This window comes from Nycticebus coucang, chromosome 8, assembly GCF_027406575.1.
Source record: "Nycticebus coucang isolate mNycCou1 chromosome 8, mNycCou1.pri, whole genome shotgun sequence".
NCBI classification, from domain to species: domain Eukaryota; kingdom Metazoa; phylum Chordata; class Mammalia; order Primates; family Lorisidae; genus Nycticebus; species Nycticebus coucang.
In genome coordinates, this window is record NC_069787.1 from 115,037,964 (window position 1) to 115,063,649 (window position 25,686).

At 34.6% G+C, this 25,686-nt stretch overlaps 1 pseudogene; it reads right to left on the bottom strand.

Annotated features, from left to right (window-relative positions):
• LOC128591427 (60S acidic ribosomal protein P1-like) overlaps positions 1–24,603 on the bottom strand; it is a 43,444-nt pseudogene extending 18,841 nt beyond the window's left edge.
• Positions 24,604–25,686: the final 1,083 nt, after the last annotated feature.

Consider the following 25,686-nt stretch of genomic DNA (forward strand, 5'->3'; position numbering starts at 1 on the left):
ACCTAAAATCAAACGTTCAATGGCACAGAATTGCATAAAATCTCAGAGAGTATGTTTTAAAAAAAGGAAATGAAAGAAAGGGAAAAGGAAAGAAATAGAGGGGTCGCTGTGAAAACTGTGGCTTTGAAGACACACCCCAAAGTGGCGTCACGAAAGAAGAGGATGAAAGGTAAAATAGATGATAACATCTTCTGAATGCAGAAAGAGTTTTTAACGTCTTTTCCTACAATATTAAGACAAAGGCAAAAAGCGCATGAAAGAACACAGGATGAGTACTCGCTGAAATCCACGGTCGATTCAGCTCTGTATACTCACAACTGTGGAAGGATGTCATTGTTAGATTACCTGTAAGATGAAACATGCAAGACAATTAGACGTCATCAGAATTACAGGCATTATGACCAGAGAGAAGGTGGACAATGCGTGTCCATACTGTCTTTACATATCTCCACACTAGGTAAGCCACAGTAAATTGCTTACAAATGGATAAAAAAAAAAGAATCAAAATCTGAAGTATTCTTCTCCTATGCAACTAAGAATTACTGTGGACAACTAAACGCAGGCACAGGAGACCAGTGTTAAAAAAGAGCTTTTGAAACAACACTCATCTGTTACTGAAGCCAGAAAATAATAAAATATTGGAAAAGCTCATACCAATATTATTCAGTGAGAAGAGGGGGCAGCAAATTCTTCTGAACGTTTTGTATCCTCCTCCTCTTTCTTGGTTAACGCTAAGCTTTTTTCCTTTCTGAATAATTAAAGATGAAGGCTGATGTGGAAGCCAGAAGGACCAGACGCAGAGTATCAAGATTAAAAAAGAAAATCGAAATCTGAACCATCACGTCACAAATCTTTACGAAGTAGTAGTAAATGATTAGAGGCATGTATTGCAGTAATAGTGGAAGTAGAGCTACAGGGTCACACCAAAAGTTTAGACGGAAAGTAGACTTTGCGACACGCACAGAGACACAGGAGGGAAGGACAGCACCAGAGGCTGAAAGTAGAGGTGGAGGAACTTAGCTCACAAGTTTTCCCATTAATTAGGTCATTTATTTTAGCACACCATATGAGAGTAACAACCTGCTTTATTCCTGGTAATTCTTAACTGACAATAAAATGTTTTCTTTTTATATAACAAAATATAGTGAAATAATATAGGCAATATAGTAAAAGACACAAGGAAAAACAACCACATGTTAATCTGGCTAGGGTCGATTGTGCCATGGCAGCTGAAAATCCTCAAATCCCCAGAACTTAAAATAGACAAATAAGTTTTATTTTTCTCACTCATGCAATATTGCCCCTTGTGAGCTGCTGCACTAATCAGCTTAGGCTGCTACAAAAAAAATACCACACATTAAGCGGCTTAAATAACAGAAATTTATTTTCCCCGAATTTTGGAGGCTTGAAATCAAACATCGAAGTGCCTTCAGAGCTGGTGTTTGGTCAGGCCTGTCTCTGGGCGTGTGGACACTGACTTCTTGCTCTGCGCATGCACGTTTACGGTCATACACACAAACATACACACCCAGAGAGAAAAAGAGAGATCTGATGACTCTTCCTCTTTGTGTAAGGACACTGATGTTATCAGATTACGGTACCACCTTGATTAACTCATTTAATTTTAATTATCTCACTAATTAGGCCCAGTGTCCAAATACAGTCACATTGGGGGTTAGGGCTTCCACAAGTGCATTCCAGGGGGACAAACGTAGTCTGTAACAGTTGCCTTGAAAATCACATGATCATAACTAACTTCCAGGGTCAGGGAAAGATGGAGTCCTGCCATGTTCCTAAAAAGAGGAAAACTGGAATATTGATAAATGTTACAAATGACTTTCATGATATGTATACTTATGGTTAATGCATTACCATTTTTATAACTCGATGTAGTTAATGATTCTGTGACAATGATCAATACGTAAAATTTTCCAAAAGAAATTCTTCTATTATGAATTCCACAGGAAAAGTTCTTAGAAGTAGAATAGATGTACTAAAAAGTTTGGAACATTTTTAAGCCTTTTACTGTGGATTGGCAAATTTTCCACCTAACGATTATTACAGAATCATCCTAATTTCTTAAATCCTTGCAGAAATCAGTCATAGTATCATCAAAGATTATTATTATGTTGTTGCTTCCATATATTTTTGATGTTGTAAAACATGTGGTCACTGGTTTGGTTAATTTTGAGGAGCATTTGTCATTCAGTTACAGGTATTTTACCCATTCTAAAGTATTCATAGTGTTGAAAAAGGACTGTAAATTTATATATATATACATATATGCATGTGTGTGTGTATACTTGTATATATGAATTTTACACATATATTGACCGAAGATTGTCTATAAGGAATTGATACTTAATGGGACCTTACCCTGAGAAAATCTCGATGATTAAGGTTAAAACTGGATGTAACTTTGTCTTTCACTGAGCCTATTTTTATCCTAAAGGCAGAAGCTCACATGCCACATCTGAAAGAGCCTACCTGTAATAACAGAAAGAGGCCACCTTTTCCCAAGAACAATATTAGAATCTGACAGCTGAATAAAACATCTCTGATCTTCACCATGGCCTCTTTATCTCTTTATCTCGTCAGAGACCTGAACAAAAGGTTGCCGGCCCCAGAAGAAGATCAAGTCCATGAATCCACTGAGTGCTGAACTTCCCCCTACTTCTCCTGTGCCTGGCAGTCTTCAGCTGGATGTGAGCTCTTGCCTCAGGCTATTTACACCATGATCAGGCTAGTAATTAGCAAAATGTTTAATATAATATAGAAGCAATTAGGAGGTGATAACATGCAATTAAGATGTGTTTTCAGATTAAAGATTTTATAGTGCTCTTTTTCTTGAAAAGATAAAGTGCCTATCTCAAAATGTCAAACTGCAGTGATTTAATCTGAATTATTTTCAATTAATATGCATGTATTCTTGCGATGTGTTCACCGTTGTTATTGACATTGATAAATTAAGCTCATCCCAGCTGAATTTATCTTTGAGTCACTCTATATTTCCTGAATGTCAGCTCTTCATTCGTGTTTTTTTTTTTTTCTGTGCCTACAAGCTGTGCGTGATCTAACTCTAAGTCCCTTGATTCATCCCTGGGATTACAGCGATGTGTCAGTCTAGAGGAACAATAATCTGAAAGGGCATTGTTATAAATAGAGTGTTAGAATATAATTGTTTGTCATGTCATTTCTCCCCTTTAAATTCCCTTGAGTCCCATTGAAGTAATTTAGACAGCTAAGATGACAAGAGTCTTGAGACACTACTTATAGAGTTGTCCAACGCATCTTCAGCCTATTCTGCCTTTTGAGACCATCTCATCTACAAAGTAGGAAATGCAAACATCAAATGAGTTTTGACTACAGCGTGGGTTTAATTCGAGAGTTTACACAGACCACTCTTTGTGCAATAAAAGCATTATGTCTCCTAATTCATCTCTACTTACTAGGACAATGGCTGACTATTTAAATAGCATTTAAAATTAATTAGAAATTGTCATGAATAAGCACAGCAGCTATTGAAGTTAACTTACAGGAATTAAATAATTAATGTGTAGGAGTTCTATTTTGTAAGACCATATGTAGATGAATTGGTTGGGAGTAATATATTTAATTTTTAGCTGAGAGACCTGGGGAAAGTTATTAATAAATATAAATAAAGTTATTTTTATCTCAACTTCACCATTTGTAACTTAAGAATAAAGTTAGTAAAGATGATTGTAACAATAGTTTTTAACCTGCTATGACATTTGAGAGGATCTTTTCTACAAAAGTAGGAAATATAAACACCAAGTAAGTTTTGACTCTAGTGGATGCCATATAATGTAGTGATGAAATTAGAAACAAAGTTAGTACTTCTTTCTAAGCAAAATGCACAGAAATACCCCAAATTTGAGAATTTTTTTGAAAAGCACTTCAATTTGTAATCACTTTAGCAATTAAAATTCTATTTTTGCCAACTATAAACAGGTGTAATTTAAGAAGTCAGCAGTTCTAGGGTAACGGGCGTGCCTTAAGCTATAATGGATTTATACATACATTTAATGAACGTAGTCAAATTTTAAATTTTACTGATGTTTTTTAACTTAGTCAAGTTACTAAATGGAAGAAAGTGAATGCTTTGAAATAAATTGCTAAATTTTAAAAAGAAATAATTTAATATTTATTTACTTGATAGGCTTCTGACTTTGACATTACCATTGACTGTGGTCTGTCATTTTGAAGTGGGATGTATTCACCAAAGTAAACTAGATAATCCATTTCCTTTTGATTATTCAAACTTTAATTTACATTACATTTCATCTAAAAATAAGGAATAGGTCAGAGTTTACTACTATCTGATGTATAATGGAAATCCTTGTTTTCACATTATTCTGTGTCAAGAGCCCACGCAGAGTGCATATGTAATAAACACGGCAACATGTCTTTGGGAAAGAAAGTTTAAGTTCACAGCATGGAGGTATTTATCAATGGACGAATCATCAAGGAATTTGCATCTGATGTGTTTTCACACAGAATGTAGTCAAGTGGGTTTGTGGGCTATGCGAGTTAGTTTTAATTGAATTAGCCGTCACAAAATTGACAAGTGGTTTTTTTAAGATTCCTGCAAAGCAAATGCAGATAAATGTACTCATCATGCAAATACAAGTGAAATTTCAACAAAATCTTTGCATAATTGGTAAGTGAAATTGAAATATTATCATCCTGATTTATTAGAAAGGGCAAATATTACACTTTCTCCTTTTGGGATTACTTGCCTTTGAGAAGTATCTATTGAGGATTTGATAATCAGTAGGTAGGCATCAAAATAAGTTGAATTTGAAACTAGAGAATTAAGTAAAGATCTATATTTCAAACCATTAAACTCAAAATTTTAGGTAGCAAATAATTACAAATGGCATTGCTTCCATCAAATTTTAAGTAATAAAAAAGGTAACATTTTAGAGTAATTAAAAATTTGTACAGTATAATATTTTAAAATTTCATTTATCCTAGACTCATTACATTCTAACTTTGGAGTATACTATCTACATTCACAAAATTAATATACATAGACACCAATAGAACGTACTGGTGCAATTAGACATATAGGTATCAAAACTAAAAATGCTAATTTTGCAAGCATTTGACAAAATGAAGCAAATTTAAGGCTTAACAAAAAAAATTTAGAGACCTCTTTTGCAGAATGGGTCTTTGTTCATTCTGTGAAGTGTGCTCAAGTGTGGATGTGAGCTGAAACATATACACATGTGTGTAAAAAATGTGTACTCCTGATATATAAGCATGTGTAGCCATGTATTTTCATTCAATAAACTTTTTATGTAGCTGTGATATGATTCCAAACACTTTATATAGTTTGAGACATGTTTTGCTGTAAAAACTTACAGTGTAACCCCATCCTACATCTCTTCAGATCAGACCCCCTACGGGAGGGTGAACTCCCTTTGCCCTTAGGAATGTTCCATCACACCTCATCAGACCCCATGTATGAGTTACTGACCTCAACTACTGGCCTTCAAAATACATAGAAAGTCCAGATTAGAAACGGAAAATCCAGGGTGGGCAGAGGTGCAGAATCTAAGCAAGCTTGCTGAGGTCTCCTTGTAGAACAGTCCACTACTGTGAAGCACTTGGTAATATAGAGTATCAGGATGACCGACTAAACCTGTTTCCGTAAATTTTACTTAGAACATTCTGATGAAGAGTTACCAGGGAAAACCACTTCAGGCTTTTATGTGGTAAACCACATTTAGGCTTGTGCTTTGCACTGGACTAAGTGCAACTGAAAATCCAGAGACAGAGAACAAGCATGAGGTCTCTGGTTATTTGATTTTTAAACTACAAAGTATAATGTTCTACTGTAAGAAAAGGTTTCTCCATAGCTGATCAAATCAGACATTATCTAATGATATGATTGAGCTGTTTTTCTAGTTTTGGAAAACGTGTGGGAATAAATACTGTGCCCAATATTAGATGAGTCTAAGTTTTCAGTTTTTTCTGACTCCGTGGTGTAGTTACAGGTAGCTGTAGATAACTCATCAACATGTCATGGTAAAGAATAGTGGCAAAATGAAATGAAGGACCCATTTGAGTGATGCCTTTCACATATATTTATTTATGCATCAAAGTTATTTTAAAAACTAATGTTAACATTTCTTAATATTAACATTTTGTGAATTTGGTAAAATAATCTCTTAAATTCAATATTATCTTCAAATATTTAACATTAAAATTGTTTATAATTGGCAAAATAGAATATTCCTTTATTTATGGCAATAAAATAGAAATCTTTTATCTATCTCAATAATGAATGAATCAAAACAATATTTTCTCTATAAATGATTTTACATGTTTAGAAGATTTATATTTTACATAAAGGCCTCAATAGAATATAATGTTCCTTATTCCATTTTTATAAAACAAGGAAGTATATTTTGAGACTGAGCTGTAGGAAATTTTCTACAAAGTTTATTTTGAGCAATCCAAACATATGCTATTACAAGGAAATTGCTATTAATTTCTCAGAGAAATAACAGCCGTCAAAAACTAAAATTGAAGTTTCTAATATTTGTTTAATTTGAAGAGAATTTCTCACCCACTCCCATTTCTGGACCTGATCATATAAAAACATTTGTCTCTTAATTAGTATTCTAAATATTATCAAAATTATAAATAATTTAACTGGTATTAAGAATGGACGAATGGTGTTAATCTTATGTTTGTTTGTTTGCTTTTAACTAGCCAACCAGTCAACGTTTGTAGGCCAGAATAGTTAAACATAAAATACGTGACAAAAATACTTGCTGTTCCTAAAAATTACTTCTTTTTCTTTCTCTTTCTAAATCTCTCTCTCTTTTTGTCCCTCAATTATATATAATATATGTCCATATATATGAACTGCATACTCTCTTTATAGATGTATATAAAACAAATATTTGAGAGCATGAGATATTATATATATATATATTCTAACAATTTAGGAATAAGTTTTTAAACTTATGGAAATATTTCAGTTTATTAGTACATAAGAATCTCTATTGGCACCTTTTCAAATATTTTAATCAAATTTAATTCTACCATGAGATATAAAGGATCCATTTGCATTTCCAACTCTTTAAGGAAAATTGAAAGAAAAGTTTAATCAACTGTGCAGTGGAGCTACAATTGTTTGCTAATAAAACACTGATTTTATTTCAGAGAAAGTAAAAATTACTGATAGCGGCAAAGCACCAACTAACACTCATTATGTTCTACCTCGCCGGATGCATGTGTTTATAAAATCTGCACTCTCTGCTTTACAATACACAGAAGAACTAACTAATTTTGAAAATCCGAACTTAAAACCTAATTCAAGGGGAAAACTTCTCAACCTAACAAAAGGAATTATTGCCGGAGATTAAACTGCTTGATGTTCTTCATTGTTCTAGCTGAGTCAGGAGGGAATATTAATTGAGATGTGCCATAGATTCCGGTGTGTGTTCCACAGAGGTTCACAGGTTTCCTGGTGGTCCCTCCAATGGGAATAGCATAAATGAGGGGAATCAGACGGATCATTCTGAACCACAGTAGTTAAGCCATTGTTCTGTGTGGCACAAAAGGTAATGGTTGGTTGATTTGCTTTATTTCTGTGCTGTTCTGATTTTTCCCCCATACACCCTAATCTTTACCACTTCCTCTGTGAGTCATCAGCAGCTGGACCCAGGGAGACCACGGGAACTGGCTCCTGGAAAAGAGCTCTAATGGAGCTATTACCCAAGTTCAATTCTCTTTAAGTCTGGTAAGAACTGTGAGTTAGAAGGAGATAGAAAAAAGAGTTGTTTTGCATTTTCTGCTTTGAAGAGCTTCCAAATCATGCTGACCTATTTATATTTCTGGGCAGACACATGCTAGACATATTTATTTCAGTCAGAACAAAAACACTTTAAATTTTAAAAAGTAAGAATATCTTAATTGTTCCGTGCAAAATAAATAAATAAAATAAAAAATTATTTATTTTTGCAGGAGTATTTTGCTTTTTGGTGTTGATTTTGGAGTAGTATTGTTTTTGGAAATCTCAAAAGCAAAATTTTAGTACTTTCTTTTCCCATGTAGAATCCATCCAACATTTCCTGCCAGTCCACATCTGATACAGTTACTATTATAAACTCCTTTAGACATCAACGTGCCTATTTTCTCACCACACAAGGGAATCTTGAATTAGATTCACAATGAACAGCTTGATTTATAGTTTTTTTCTCTCCATTCTATTTGAAAAAAATAAAAACAAATAAATAAAAACAAACATGGCATCAGACTTTGATATGAGGGAGTTCCCACAGTCTGCTGGCAAAATCTTACTGGTTGTATAGCAACACTAAGAGATGAGGCTGGAGTTTTTATTTACTGAAGAGAGGGTTTCTGGCTGCTCCTGAAACTGTGGCTATGGTGTGGGGTTACTTCATACGACTCTGTGTTGAGACCCCAAATCTCAGGCTTCTCCTGTTATTTAACTCCTCACATAGAATCTTAGGTTTGTAAAATTAAAATAAGTATTTTAAAATAGTAAAAAATAATTAAAGAAAGCTTATTGATTAATACATTTTTTTCTCCAGGCAGTATAAAAGAACTTTGTAGGAAAGTGCAACCACAAATAATAGTGTTTCTTGGTTGAGTCAACAGATAAAGGAAATAACATGAGCCTGTGGTGCTCACGACCCATCTCCTCACTTGCTGTGCTCTCTCTTCTCATACAGACTTACTTTTTTCCCCATTAGCTTTCACTGTCTTTCCCCTGTCTGTTCCATCTCCTCAGAGTGGTCCGTATGGTTCAGCTAGCTCCATCTACCGAACCCAACCCATTCTTCATCCCTCAAGGGGCATGTTTCCTGAGATTCTTTAGACATTCATCCCTCCCATACATACATGCTTTAATGGTGAAATTGCTAAAAAAAAAAAAAAAAAGACCTAATATTTGTCCAACTTAGAAATATTTTCAGTCAATAAAAGACTCCAGAAGTTATTAAAAGGGCAGCACAATTGTTTCATACATCTACATTTAAAATCTATTTTCCTTGAAGGGGATCCAGTCTAAATTATCATGTCTCTAAGAAAATTACTTTTTAGCCTTAGTTATATTAGGAATTGAGAAGTTTTAAAAATTGTACGCTAGTATTAATTCACTCCAAAAGTGTGTGTTTTTAATACGCCAGAAAGGCCTGCCAAAAAATATATTAGAAAATTTTTCTTATTTCTATCTAAATTTAAAGAAAATCTCTGAAAAGTTGAAAAAATATTAAGAGATTTAAAGACTCAAAGGTATAAATCTCACATCAGGTTTCAACAATAAGGGGCTTTAAAAGTAACCACCACATCTTACAAGGGTATATGTGAAACTTGGTAAACTGTCTGTGAAGCTAGTGAATGATGCCCCATGATCATATCAATGTACACAGCTATGGTTTAATAAAAAAAAATAATAAAATAAATAAAAGTAACCACCTGAAGCCCTGGAGATAGCCTTGTTTTACATATTTTATGGCCTTGCCAGATATCTAAGGGTTACGATAACATACCAAAAAACAAAAATTCCTGTATGCCTATGCAAATAATTTTCTCAAATAAGCAACATGATAAACAAGTAAAATTCTACCAGTTCAAATAGAAATTAAATTTTGGTTAGAAGAAAATAATTAAGATTTATTTACGTATTTTGGAGAAATTCACTAGATTTTGTAGCATTCCACTGCAAATTAATCCATGGTCAATGTTCACTTACTTTCATGTATAATATCTATTACTAGAAATATAATACCTTCCCCCATATGTTTTAGCTTTTATTCATAGAGCGTGTATTGGCTTTATATAAGCATCTGACAGTTTTCTAATCTTTAGACATATAAAAGTTGGATAAGCCTAAAGCCTTTCCAGTTTTATCCAGTTGCAACAGATGTACTTAATTTATAATGGAAATTCATTTCTTATTTAGGATTTTTGAACTATTTACAACTGCTTAGGTCCTTATACTATCAATAAAATTCGTTATTACATTTGAAATATTCTACAAATCCAAAAGGTGTCATGTACTTTTGTTGTATGTGAAAAATGGATATCAATGAGTAATTCAAAGAGAGATACTCGAAGTTAGACAACCAAGTTTCCAAACCCATCCTAGAGAAAGTGTTACTTACCTCTTTGCTGCACATCACTACATTCACCAGAGGCCACGGGGTGTACTTTAAAGATGACAGCAATTCAGAGCAAGCCCTGATTTGTCCTGCACCACCCTGCCTTTCTTTGGGCAGTGCACAGGTACTTTATCTCATTATAAGTTAATTAAATAAAGAGAAAACAAAGTCAAAGAAAGGGGCAATCCTTTTGTTTTGTTTAACATTACCCTCAGCCTTATAATGAAACAATTTTCAGGCTGTTAGGCATGATGTTTAACTATAGTAGCCTCAGAAAAGGAATGCAAGAGAGTGCAGCCTTCTGCTGTTAGCACCATTGTAACTGAGGGGGACCTGGGAGCCATAGTATAAAGAAGAGACCATCTGCCATATGATGAAGCCCAGGCCAGGCTCCTAACAGACCTCTGAATCATGTAGTACCAAAGCTGCAAGTCCACGGTTCTGCAACTCCAAGGAGTCTGATCATAGCTAGAGAAGAGGCCAGGAGGAGGCTCAGACTCTCTCTCCCACCCCAGCTGCATGACTGTGACAAAGTCACTCACCCCCTTGGACTTGCTTCATTTCCTCATTTATAAACAGGGTGGAGGTTGCACTCCACACTAACTAAATACCTGTTTGGTTGTAAGCTTCTATGAGTAAAAAAAACTTACCCAGGAAGTTTTATTTTGAAGCTTTATTTTTAAACTCTCTTGCTTCACTTTTCTGAGTTTCAGTGGCTTCATCTGAGTAATGGGAGGAATATTAGTATGTGTCATATAACCTAGCAGTGATTATTAAGGGCATTTGCTCCATGCCTGGGACACGATAATTTGTCACTACAGATTGTTGAGTCCTCAGCATTAACACGGTAATTTACCAGGGCCATACCAACATTGATAATTTGTCACTACAGATTGTTGAGTCCTTCTCAGCATTAACACAGTAATTTACCAGGGCCATATCAACATTGATAATTTGTCACTACAGATTGTTGAGTCCTTCTCAGCATCAACACAGTAATTTACCAGGGCCATATCAACATTGGTGCTGCATTATAGTCATTTGTGGATTTAGTGTATGGTTCCTATCAGATTCCTGTTGCAGTTGGATCTGCACGTATTTCCTCTATGGTCTAACATATTGCTTCTAAAACAAGCTATCTATAAAGATTTATTTGCCAATTTATCAAATTATTTAAAAATCACTTTTCAGAAAGGATTACAGAAGGCTATGAAAAGTGTTTACAATGTAATTTAAAGAAAAGCACATATACTTATCATAAGGGCCGATCAATATTTACTTAATGAAATATTAGTGAATGGTTTGAATTAACCACTCAAAGAAACCATATTGAAGTAATAAAAAGCTTGAGTTAGAGCTAAAAACATCTAATTTTGAATCCAGGTAATGTCCTTTTAACAGTTTTGAGGAATAGGATTTATATTTGAACATCAAAATTGTGAAAAAGAAATAATTAAAATTTTAATGAGATACCTTATGTGAAAAGACCAATCCATGGTGCCTGATACACCAAGGATACTCAAGAGAGTTTTAATGTTACAGCTTTCAAATAGATATGCAAACAAAACTCACACAGTTATTGTATTGTGTTATTTATATTTTTATGTCCTACACACAAAGTGTGTATCTTTGAAGTTATTTTACCTATGAGGCTGTATACAAACAGCTTAAGATTAGTTTAGAAGTATTGCAGTAAAATAAAAATTCCCCAACACGCAAATGAAATGAGAAAGCATGTTTTTCTTAGACCCTTGCATTTCCTTCAATGTAAATTTTTTCTATGTTTATTGATATTATTCAAATAAATATTAAATAAAGGCTTAACATGAAAATGTAATGTTATTCTGTATTTTATCAAATAACTTTTTATTGGGTGCTGTATTAGTTTACTAAGGCTATCATAATGAAGCACAATTGACCCTCCATGTGAATGGGCTTCACATATGTGTATATAATAACTTAAATTTTAAAATATTTGAAAAATAAAGTGAATGGCTGCATCTTTGCTGAGCATGTATAAACTTTTTCTTGTCATTATTCTCTAAACAATGTGTTATAATAAGTATTTATATAACATTTACATTGTGTTAGATATTATAAGTAGTATAGAGTATGTGATAGGATATGTGTAGGTTGTATGTAAATAACACATACACCATTTTATAATGGCTGGGCACAGTGGCTCATGCCTATAATCTCAGCATTCTGAGAAGCCGAAGTAGATGGATTGCTTGAGTTTAGGAGTTTGAGACCAGCCTCAGCAAGACCAAGATGCTGTCTCTAAAATAGCTGGCCGTCATGGCGGGTGCCTGTAATTCCAGCTGTTTGGGAGGCTGAGGCAAGAGGATCACTTGAGCCCAAGGGTTTGAGCCTGCTGTGAGGTATGATGTCAAGGCCTTCTACTGAGGGCAACAAAGTGAGACTCTGTCTCAAAAAAAAAAATACATACACCTTTTTAATATTTATTTATTTATTGGTGTATATGTACATGATGGAATATTACGCAGCCTTAAAAAATGATGGAAGCTTTACCTCTTTTGTGTTTACCTGAATGGAGCTGGAACATATTCTTCTTGGCAAAGTATCTCAGGAATGGAAGAAAAAGTATCCAATGTACTCAGCCCTACTATGAAACCACCCACATTTCCATATTAAAGCTATAACCCAATGACTGCCCAAGATGAAGGGGAAAGAGGAGGGGGAGGGGAGAGGAGAGGGTAGATGGTTGGAGGGAGGGTGATTGGTAGGACCACACCTATGGTGCATTTTACAAGGGTACATGTTAAATCTACTAAGTATAGAATATAAATGTCTTAACACAATAACTAAGAAAATGCAGTGAAGACTACATTAACCAGTTCAAATTGTATATAAAACCAGCACATTGTACCCCATCATTGCATTAATGTGCATAGCTAGGATTTAACTTAAAAAAATAAAAAACATCTTTGGTATCTGTAGGGGGTCCTGGAACCAATCCCCCCAAATCTCAACAGACTACTGTACCACAAATTGGGGGGCTTAAAGCAAAAGCAGTTTATTCTCTCAGTTTTGAGCACTAGAAATCTGAAATCAAGGAGTCAGCAGAGTCGTATTTCCCCTAATATCTTGAGAAGAACGTTTTTTTTTCCTGGTTCTAGCTTGCAGTGGTGACCTGGGCCTAGCTTGCAGTGTGTATGCCTTCTTCTTTTCTTATGAGGACATCATGATGTTAGATTAGGGAAAACCCTAATAAAAAAAAACTTGATTAAAAAAAGTCACCTTGCCTAGTATGGGAGTTTAGGGCCTCAATGTATCTTATTCAGGAACACAACTGAACCCATTACAAGCATGTGTTATACTGCAGGCAAAATTTAAGGAGCTGAGACTACAGCAATAAGAAAGGCAAAGAAAGAAAGCCTTTCAGGGATGGACATAACATCTATCTTGGTTTTGGGCTCCATATTTACAAAGGTGTTTCTCTTTGCATAATTTTCCCACACAGCCGTTTCTTACTTTTCAGCACACCAATGCTGAACTCTACAAATTCAGCTTCTCACTAGGTTTGGACCTAGACCTGAAAAGTTGTTTTCATTGTTATCTCCAGCTTCTTAATCTAATAGCAAATTAAAGTGTCAAAAAAGTGTCAAAAACACAAAACCACAACATCCCCTTGTATCTGTTTAACAGATGTGGAAACCCAACCCACCTTATTACTCAGATTATGTCACAACATTTGTGAGCAGGAGCAACGGCTGGCCCAGCCCTCCAATTATAGAATTAGACATGGTCCCCACTCAGTTGTCATATTGACAAATGGACAAAGACATGATGCAAACAAACATTAGGAGGATGTGAGTAACCATGAGGAAATCTCAGTGAAATGTGCCTGTTTCTTTTAGTATTCGTATTACCAATGATGAAATACTGAGTTTAATAGGAAAAATGAAAATCGTATTTGGACCTTTCAGCAAAAATAATGTATACTTGCTAGAACATTTCAGAAATTTAAAGGATACAGAAGTTAATTCCTTCCTGACTGCCTTTGTTTTCTATGCTTTTTTTGGTGTGTATGTGATTTTAGATGTGTCTATGGGCACTGCTTTAAAGAAAAATAGAACCATTTATGAATATATTTTTCAATTTGCTTTTATTTGCACTAACAGTTCTATCCTATACTGAGTGGTATTTGTAATCTTCAGCAGTTATGGATTTACCAGTTTCTCCTGTTAAACCTATAAAGTTTTGCTTTTCATATTTTGAGACCATGTTAGTAGGTGTAAACACATTTAGGATTATTTTATCTTCTCAGTAGATTAGCACTTTTATCATATAAAATTTCTGTGCCTGGTTCTAATACACGTTGCCCTAAAATATGCTTTGTCTAAGATAACAACCAACTTTCTTTTAGGTAGTGATGTAACATTTTCATTATCCTATTTTTTTCTCAAAAAATTTGAGTGTTTTTTGTCCATTTAAAGACATCTGGTGCTCTCTATCTCTCTTTCTCTCCTTTCTTTTCTTTTTTTCATCCCTTCCTTTCCTCTCTCACTTTCACTCTGTCTACTACACATTCAGGGAAATGACTCTAGTAACAAACGAGCAACTAAACAACTGATCCCTGAAAGTATAGTCTTGAACTGTATACTTTAAATGGGTGAATTGTGGAGTGTGTGAACTATATCTGAATAAAAATGTTATTTAAAAAAAGATGTCTATTGTAAGCACTACATAAATTAGGTTTGCTTTTTTTTTTTTTTTTTGTAGAGACAGAGTTTCACTTTATGGCCCTCGGTAGAGTGCCATGGCATCACATAGCTCACAGCAACCTCCAACTCCTGGGCTTAAGCGATTCTCTTGCCTCAGCCTCCCGAGTAGCTGGGACTACAGGTGCCCGCCACAACACCCGGCTATTTTTTTGTTGCAGTTCAGCCGGGGCCAGGTTTGAACCCGCCACCCTCGGTATATGGGGCTGGCACCCTTCTGACTGAGCCACAGGTGCCGCCCTAGTTTTGTTTTTCTTAAATCTGGTTTTATAATCTTTCCTTTTAAATAAAGTACTATAAATTAAATGTAATGACTGATAATTTAGCATTAATTTCACTTTTTTTTTTTTTTGTAGAGACAGAGTCTCACTTTGTCACCCTTGGTAGAGTGCCCTGGTGTCACACAGTTCATAGCAATCTCCAGCACTATATTATTTTTTTTTTTGTATTTTCCCCATCCACTTTTTTGAAGTCTGCAATACATTTTTAATTAAACTTTTTATTTTGAGGTAATGATAGATTGGACACACATTGTAAGAAATAAACAGTGATTCCTTGGACATTTTACCTAGTTTGTTTCGATGGTAACTTCCATTTAGCAATTTTTCCTTTTATGGATCATACTTTTGGTTTCAAGTCTAAGAACACTTTGCTCAACCCTAGATTCTGATTATTTCATTTTCTTTTTTCTAAAATGTCTGTGGTTTTACCTTTACCGTTTAGGGCTGTAATCCATCCTGAGTTCATTTCCATATGTGTTCATAGTTTCACCTATGGATGTCCAATTGCTCCAGTATGAATTGATGAAAATCTTTTATTTCTTCTGCTAAATTAATTTTTCACATTTGTGAAAAATCACAAGTATTTTGTAATTCTATTTCTGTATCTATTCTGTTATATCAGTGTATGTACCTGTACCTCTACCCATCTCATGCTTCCAATATCGTAAAATCAAATAGACTGATTCTGTGGACTTTGTTGTTTTTCACAATCGTTTTTGTTGTTTTGGTTCCTCTGCCTTTCCATGCTAATTTTACAATTTTATAAATTTTATAATTGTTTTTGCTGTTAAGGTTTCTCTGCCTTTCCATGCTAATTTTACAATAATCTTATAAGTATGTTTTGCTTAGATGTAGTACAAGTTATGTTAAAATAACTTGTTTAGGGAGAACAGACATCTTTCTCACATCAGATCCTCCAATCAGTGCACACAGGATGTCTTTCTGTTTATGAGATCATTGTTTTTATTTCATTTGTCAATTGTGTAATTTTTAGTGTAAAGTTTCATATATGTTTTCATAGATCAATACTTAAGTATTTCATGTTAACTGTTCTTGAGTGATTGTACATGCTATTACATTTAGAACATTGGCCTGCATTTGCTCATTGCTAGCACAGACAAATGTGTGTGACTTTTGCATATTCATCTTATACCTGAAAACTTATTTAACTCACTTCTAAAGGTAGAAGACTATTTTTTGTAGACTCCTTGGAATATTCTACACAATCTTGTCATCTGCAAATGGGGACTATTTCATTTCTTCTTTTTTTAATTAGTACTTTTGCTTTTGTCTTACCTTTATTTCACTGCTTATAAATTTCTGTATTGTGTTTGGTGAGAGGGACATCCTTGCCTAATTCTCTCTTGGGAGAAGGAAAGAAGTGATGAAATCCTTCACCATTAAATAGAATACTAGATATAGGGTTTGGGTAGTTTTTTTTTTTTTTTTGTCAACTTGAATTAGCCCCCATTTATTTCTATTTTTCTGAGAGTTTTATCATGAATGGATAATGACTTTTTATCAAATGGTTTTTCTGTATTAGTGGATGTGATCATGTGAATATATTTTCAACACTTTGAATTTGGTAGATTACTCTGCTTGATTTATTTTTTTAATATTGAACCATGATCAGTGGAATAAACTCACTTGGTCATAGTGCATAATTCTTTTTGTTGTTGTTGTTGTTGTTCCTGTTATTTGAGATTCATTGAGGGTACAAAGAATTAGGTTATGCTGATTGCATTTGTTAGATAAAGTTCCTCATATAATTGTGTCTTGTCCCCAAGAGATGTGCCCAACACCACGAATCCCCTTCCCCTACCCCAACCTTGCATTGGCTTATCTGCTTCCTTCATATTACAATTGAGTACATTGGATTCTTGCTTCTCCATTCTTGTGATGCTTTACTAAGAAGAATGTGTTCCACTTCCATCCAGGTTAATACAAAACATATAGCATCTTCGTCATTTTTAGTGGCTGCCATACCATAGCCATACCATTCCATGATATACATATACCACAGCTTGTTAATCCATTCCTGGGTTGGTGGGCATTTAGGCTGTTTCCACATTCTGATGATTGTAAATTGAGCTGCAATAAACAGTCTAGTGCAAACATCTTTAGGATAAAATGATTTTTTTTTCTTCTGGGTAGATGCCTAGTAATGGGATTGCAGAATCAAATGGGAGGTCTAATTCCAGTTCTTCCAGGATTCTCCATACTTCCTTCTAAAAAGGTTATATTAGTTTGCAGTCCCACCATCCATGTAAATGTATTCCCCTCTCTCCACATCCACACCAATGTCTGCAGCTTTGAGACTTTGTGATGTTTCCAATCTCACCGGGGTTATAATATTACTGAATTCTATATCATAATTTCTGTTAAATTTTTTTTGTGATTAGATTATTGAGGAAATTTGGTTTATCAGTTTTGTACTGGTTTTGGTATCAAAGTACTATTAGCCTCATACAATTACTTCATTTTTTGGTAGAGATGAAATAAGGTCTATTCTTGGATATTTGGTAGAATTCTCCAGCGAAACAATCTGGGCCTGGAGATTGGATAGCAGGGGAAGGGGGAAATTTAAAATCATGAACTCAATTTCCTTAAAAGTCATGGGCTATTTATATCCACTATTTCATACTAGGTAAATTGTGATAGTTTATATTTTTTGAGGAAGTCTGTGTTTTTAGGCTAAACTTTCAAAATTGTGTGTGTTACATTCTCTTATTTTACTTTTCATGTCTGCAGTTTCTGGGTGGGCATCTCTTGTTTCATTCCTGATATCAGTAATTTGTGTTCTTTTTTCTTTACCAGTTTTGCCAGAAGTTTGTCAATTTTATCAATATTTAAAAAACATCTTTTCTTCCATTGACATTCTCTATTATTTTTCAGTTTTAGATCTCATTGATTTTGTTCTCATCTGCATTATTTCTTATCCTCTTAGCACTGCTTGAACTGTGTCTCACAAATTTTGGTGTGTTGTATTCTCATTTTATTCAATTCAATTTACTTTCTTTTTTTATTTATTTATTTTTTTATTAAATCATAGCTGTGTACATTAGTATGATCATGGGGCGCCATACACTTGGTTCATAGATGGTTGACACATTTTCATCACACTAGTTAACATAGCTTTCGTAGCATTTTCTTAGTTATTTTGCTAAGACCTTTACATTCCACATTTACTAGGATTCACATCTACCCTTGTAAGATGCACCGCAGGTGTAATCCCATTAATCCCCCTCCCTCAAATTTTTCCTTTAGAAATGTTCTTTGATTCATGACTTATACAGAAATGTGTTTTTTAGTTTCCAAGTATTTGGAGATTTTTTTCGTTATGTCTGTGATTTTTATTTCAATCCAAGTTTGTATACATAGCAAATTTTTATGAATTTCAATTCTTTTAAATTTATAGCCCCATGTAAGGTCTATCTTGGTATGTTTCAAGGGAACTTGAAAAGAATCTGTACTCGGCTGTCGTTGGCTGGGGATTTACAAATGTTGATTAGATCCTGTTACTCAATGATGTTGAGTACTTCTAAATCCTGGCTAATTTTATATGTATTTATTCTATCAACTGTTGAGAAATGGGTGTTTTAATTTCCATCTTTATTTGTGAATTTGTTTCTCCTTTTGGTTTTATCAGTTTTGCTTCACATATTTTGCAGCACTTGTTTTTTGATGTAAAAACATTTAAAATGACTATGCATTGATATTAATAGGTGGACACTTTTATCATTATAATGCCATTTTCTGTCTGGTAATGTCTTTTCCTCTAAAGTCTTCTTTATATGGTATCCATATAACCATTCCTGCTTTCATTTAAGGAATACTTGCAGGATATATATTCTACCTTTTACTGTAACTTCTTAATTGTCTGAAATATCAGGTGGTGCCTGTGGCTCAAGGAGTAGGGTGCCAGTCCCATATGCCGGAGGTGGTGGGTTCAAACCTAGCCCTGGCCAAAAACCACAAAAAAAAAAAAAGAAAAAAAAATTGTCTGAAATATCTTTTTGTAGGCAGCTTTTATTGGATCATGTTTTTAGTCTAATTGCCTGTCTCTGTCTTTTATTTGGTATACTAAGCTCATTAAATATAAATATTGATAGGCTAGTGCTTAAGTACCTTATTTTATATTTTGTTTCATCTCTTCATTTTTGTTTTTCTGTTTTCTTTCTCCTGTCTTTTTGTGAATCACTTGAGGATTTTTTGAAACTCACCTTTGATGTATTTAGTATTTTTTTTAAATTTTATTTCAAAATATTAAGGAGGTATAAATGTTCCTTTTACATGGATATCCACTGAAGGCAGGACTATGAGTATGCTAATCCCCTGAAAAGTGTTCATTATACCTGTTAGATATGTTTTTCCCTTCCCCTCTCCCTCCTTCCTCCTTCCCTCAACTTGAATTTCAATGACTTTTGCTTCCCTCTCTGCACACAATTTCTAATTGGTTAGTTCCAACTTATTAGAGAGGACGTGGTACATTCTTGAGAAACTTGACTTAGGATAATGGTTTCCAGTTTCAACTGTAAAATGCATTAAATCATCATTTTTATGAACTCCATGAAACACATATATCACATTTGGTTAATCCATTCATAAATTGATAGATACTAGGTTGATTCTACATCTCTGGAATTGTGAATTGTACTGCAGTACACACTCATGTGTCTTTTTGATCAAATGGCTTATTTTCTTTGGGGTAGATAACCAGTAGTGAGATTGTTGGATTGAATTGTAGGTCTACCTTTGTTTGAGGTAGGTTCTTTGAGGAATCTTCATACTTTTTTCCATACAGGTTGTACTAATTTGCAGTCCCACTATTAGTGTATTAGCATTCCATTCCCTCTGCATCCGTGCCAGCATCTATTTTTTTCTTTTGACCTTTTCAATGAAAATCATTTTGACAGGAATAAGGTGATATCCCATTGTGGTTTTAATCAGCATTTCTCTGATGCCTAGTGGCTTTGAACCTCTTTTTCTGTGTTTTTTAGTCATTTGTCCATCTTCTTTTGAAAAGCTCTTGTTCATGTCCTTTGCCCACTTTTTAGTGAGATTGTTTGTTCTTTCCTTGGTGACTTGTTTCATAACCTCCTAGACTCAAACAGGAAGAAAAAGAGCTCCCTGGTTGGTGCCTGTGGCTCCAAGGAGTAGGGCGCCAGCCCCTATATCAGAGGTGGTGGGTTCAAACCTGGCCCAGGCCAAAAACTGCAAAAAAATAAATAAATAAAATACAGCTCCCAAACAAGCCAGTAACAAGCAGCAAGTTTGAAGCCACAATAAACACATCTTCCAACAAAAACAAAGCCTCAGGTCAGGTGGATTCATAACCAAAATCTACAAGATCTAGAAAGAAGAGCTAGTACTCATACTGTAGGAATTATTCCATAACATCAAGAAGGAGGCAGTTCTTCCACACTCATTCCCTGAAGCCAGTATCCGTGAATATCAAAGCCGAAAAAGGACACAAAACAAAAAGAAAATTATAGACCAACCTCTCTTATGAATATAGATGCAAAGATCCTTAATCAAAACTAGCAAACCAAATTCAAAAAAATGATTTATTGCTAGTGTTTTAATGTACCTCTTATTTCTAGTATTTTAATGTAAACTTAATTTTCCCCATTAAGTTTTAAAAAAATATTTTATTGGAGATTTAGGGTATCTGCATTTGGCTGCAAATACAGTCCACTTTACCACAATTCCCACATTTATTTGAGGTGTTCATGATACTCCTGCAGAAAGATGTCAACTGTACTGGGATGAGTAAGTGCCTCTTCATTGGATCATAGGCAGAATGTCTGATCTGCTGTCCTCTTCCTGGAGAGATTGTCCCGCTGCCATCTACGTGCTTTCATTTGGGATCAACAGCTGGATGCAGCCAGAAATAAAGGCAGCAGTTTTGCACAACATAAAAGAAGAAAGTTCATGCTGTAGTTGATCTATTTATTCTTCTGAGTTCTATATCCCTTTCATTTACTCTGACATTTCATAGTCCTAGCGTTAGGGCAGCAGATGTATGCATGTCTTTATGGGCTTTCATTGGATCTTTCAGAAACCATAATTCGACAAGCAATGTCTAAATAAGTTTAATCATGACCTCTATTTTATTATGTAGTAAAAGAAGTGATTTAATTTTGTTTTCAGTTTTTGTAAGAACAGGGTTAACAACAAGACAGTACCTCTTGTTTCTATTTCCCACCTCTTCCTGTTGATGCATATGTTTTATTATTGGTAAGAGAACCCTAACATCTTGGAGCAGAAAGTCCTTCAAGAGCTGCCACAAGAAGGTACTGAACCCTTGAATGGACATCAGACTGAGCTGAGAATAGGCTCTTCTCTTGCTGTGGAAAATCTGAAAGTGAGTGGATGTTGAATGGAAGAAAAAACATAGTGAATCAAGTCCTGAGGGCTGAAGTTACTGAGGATGAGAATACGTGTTCAGTGAATCCATCGCTGCTTAAGTGAAAACTGTGGTTTAGCTCAGCTCCCAAATCTCATTCTCAAAATCTGAATTCAGCTGGCTAACCAGCAGAGACAAAGGCCCATGTCCAGGTGCCACACATACACAGCTGCATGTGCTACTGGGCATCGGGGTAAGGACGGTAAACATGCTTACCCCTCAATGGGTTAACATTTACCTGATATAAGCCAAGGGTTATCAACTCTGTGCTGCTCTGTCTACTCCCTTCAAACTTAGTCCATTCCATAATAATGGACTAATTTGGCTTCCCATAATGATAGTAAAGCATAGAGTAGGAATTAGCAGCCCAAAGTGTAATATTGAATAATAATAGAGATAAATCCTGTGACAGGAAATCCCAGGAGTTAAGTCAGGCAAGTGAGGATTATAATTTTCCTAACTAGGAAATGACTGGTTATATGAATGAACATGTCAACAAATTCTTGCCAAGCTAATAAATAAAGAAATAAAAGGACACCTTCTCTTCATCCAATTAAGATAAATTTATTTTGTTTTAGCTCACATTTTGATATGATAATTGTAGCATGAAGGTAAATAACAGAACAGGCAGGGGAATCATTCCAGGGAAGCGGTTATTTCCTTAACTAGCAAAATATTTCTGGAATTTTTGCTGTCTACATCTAAAGCGAAGTTAACAAAGATCATGTTTATTAAAAGTCCCTTTGGTTTATCCCAGATTACTTTTCAGGATCTAGTACTTTACTACCCTTATTATTTCCCTATCACCATGTTTTTCCTCATTTTAAATTCTCCATTGAGACTGCTTACCATGTCGATTATCCCCAAACCCTCACTTTATAAGATGAAAAAATGGTATATTCAATAACCCCAGAACAAATATAATTTATAACAAAATAATTTGCGGTGCCAGCTCTTTGGAGGGGATTTTTTGCCTCCTCCATGTGTGTGTCTAATGAGAGCATGTGGAGCAGGCAGGAGGGGTTTACACCATTTGGGGTCCCAGACTGCTTGCCCTATTTAGCATTATTATTTTTTTAAAAGTTGCAATTAGTATTAGCCTTAAGAAATGAATGAAAATTGGTGATGAATGAAAAAGTTAATAGATGTTAGTATTGTAATTAGCAAGGGTCTGATCTTGCAGGAGTGTTTTACGACTGCAATCTTGGAAGACGTGTGTGTCTCTGGTCTGTCTGCCTGGAGCTTTGCACCCCAATATGAAAGAAAGCTGCCAGTGGGGAAAGGTTGGATTGTTGCTCTTCTCACTGCCACTCTATGATGAGGATGCTTGATGAGGATGCTTGGATACGAAATGCGAGCCTCGTTCAACCTAACCGACATACCTTTCTCCCAGGAAAGTAAGAACAGAAGACATTAAGTCTAAATGGGCTGGGGCAGCAGGCATAATAAAATTGAGAAGATGCTTTTGTCTCCATAGGAAAGAAAATGGAGCAGTTGCATGGGAGAAAGGAAGCATCTAGACGTGCTGATGGAAAAGAGTGATCTGATTTTGAAAAGGAGCATCTTGAATTTCCCTTTGTGCAATTTGTCTACCATTTGCCCAGAGGGCACCGTTCTCCTCAGAGTCAGTCCTCTAAGTGGCATAGAAGTAAGTTTAGAAAAAGTCTATAGAGAAAAAGAGACGAAGAATCAAGAACAAATAATATAATTTGTATCCATTCTGAGGTAACTAGTGTGAGCATAAAATTTTATGATTGAAAATATATTTATTTAATTCACTATTTGTAATAACAAAAAATATATGTTATATGATTAATTAAGTACAAAAAACTGAAACAGACACATCAAATGTTAACAAGGATTAAAATCTCTAGTGAAGGTGTGTGAATTATTTTGTTTGTGGGCTTTTTCTTCATGTGCTAGGTTTTCTTTATAATTTTTATAATCAAATTAATATTCATTTATACTAAAGCATTTTTTAGCATTTTTTAAATACTATGATAATTCAAGCCTTTTGTTTTGGAGAACTTTTGTTGAATTATGTATTTGAATATTCTCCTGGTTATTTTGGATTATTTCAAGTCTTCCTTTATGTACAAGCTAATCCTCTTTGCTTTTCTGCTACAACTGTCACTTTTTGTAAGAATTTTTAGTTCCTTTTTGAATTCTATTTAATTTTGGTTGCTTTTTAAAATTTCTATAATGTCTCTCTGTATTTCCATAATGTCCATTCTCCTTTATCTTTTTCTAGTTAAAATTCCTTTTTAATTTTATTACTCTTCTTCTTTTGGGAATTCTGACAAATTATATTTGATTTTATCTGATTTTATATCATTGTTTTCCTTTGGTACCTGAATTTTTACATTTCTGCTTTTAAGTCTTCCTTCAAAGAACGCATTGCTTCTCATTATTTAAATTAAAAATTGGATACATGTTTCTTACATTTTTTATAAGTTGAGTTACAACATTTTTTCTTGTGAGTAATCATCTGTTAAAAGTCATACTGCTTATTTATTAATATTATTTTAGTGATTTTTTTAAAAATCTAAGCTCTGACAGTGATTCTTTTTCCCTTTATTTTACTCCATTGTAACATTTATTCATTTTGGACCAGCTCCATGCAAGAATTTTCTTTGGTCTGAGAGGTATCTTAGTAGTGTTTCGGCTGCTTGATTTTTCAAAATGCAAATCTAAATTATTCTCAGTTGCCCCAAATCCTTTGCCTCTGTGATTCTCCATATAACCCCACTTTCTCTGTTCTATGAACCAAGCCCAGTCCCGGACTCCTGCTGCCAGCCGTTCACCTCTGTTCCTGCTCCTGCTGTTCAATAAAAAGGTAGAGACAGTCACCTTTGGTTGCGCCTCTCATCTTCAGAAAGTGTACATGTGCTGGGGCTTCTGAAGGCTGCTGCGACACAGCCCTCTCGCCGCGTCCTTTCTCTGGTGCGCTGTCTCTCTTCTTCCTCCCATGAAGCTCTTTTATTAGGGTTCTGGGCAGTCATATGTGTACTTTGGAGTGCGCGGACTATGGTTACATGCATACTGTACAGAGTTTGATTTTCAGGCTTTCATTATCCCCATTGCTTTTGGATAAGTAGAAGGAAAAGTCCTTATGGTGACCTGAACAGTTGGAAGAAAATAAATATGAGATTAAACCTATGAGCTGTGGCTGGCTGCTTCCATCCTTAGTTTAGAATGCTTTAGGAAACATTTTTATAACTCCATATCATACTCTTCTATGTTTTCTTCTGATATACCCTTAGGATCACTTTTTGATGTAAATCTTCAATTCATTAAGTGTTCATGTGAAACAGGAATCTGCATCCACTCTTGCAAATAGCTACTAGCATGCCCATCAAACTGCACTAAATAATCTACTATTTCAACAAAGAAAAAGTCCAGTTCACCACCCTGAAGATTTTGTTATCTATGCCAGATCATTTTGATTATTTAGAGGAAACATTTTAAATATATTGCAGAGAAGCTTTTCTCTCTCTCTTTTTTTTTTCCTTTTCAACATCACAATGTCAAGTTTCCCAAAACTGACCTGAAATCATTGTGGAAATTAAAATAAACTAATACATTAATATAACACTATTGCCTTAAAAATTGTGAAGTAAAGGTCAATGCTCCTCATTAATCTTTTTCTAGAAAAAAAAGTTTGAAATCCTTGCAAGGCAACAGGATCACTCCAATTAATCTATTTTCAGAAAGTATGCTTGGTTCTCTCCCAGACCCTCCAGACTTAAAAATACGTCTGATGAGTTTTACTTACAACTTAGCCTGCTACAGATTTCTTGGATAAAACGTTTCTCCTCAAAACATATGTTGATTTCTTTAAGATGATGAAAGAAAAGTCTTAAACTGAAGTTTTCTGTATTTATAGGCAACCTATTAGTTTAGAGTAACTTCATTTAATATCATTCTCCCTGTACTGACTTTCACAGAAGTTTATCATAATTTCTCTCCCGTTCTTCATGACTTACGTTGATTTTACCCTATCTTCAGAGTCTTTTTTGGTAATAAAGTGGGCAGGAACCAGTTAAAAAGTCTGTGTTAATGTCATTCTGTCTGGCATCCATAAA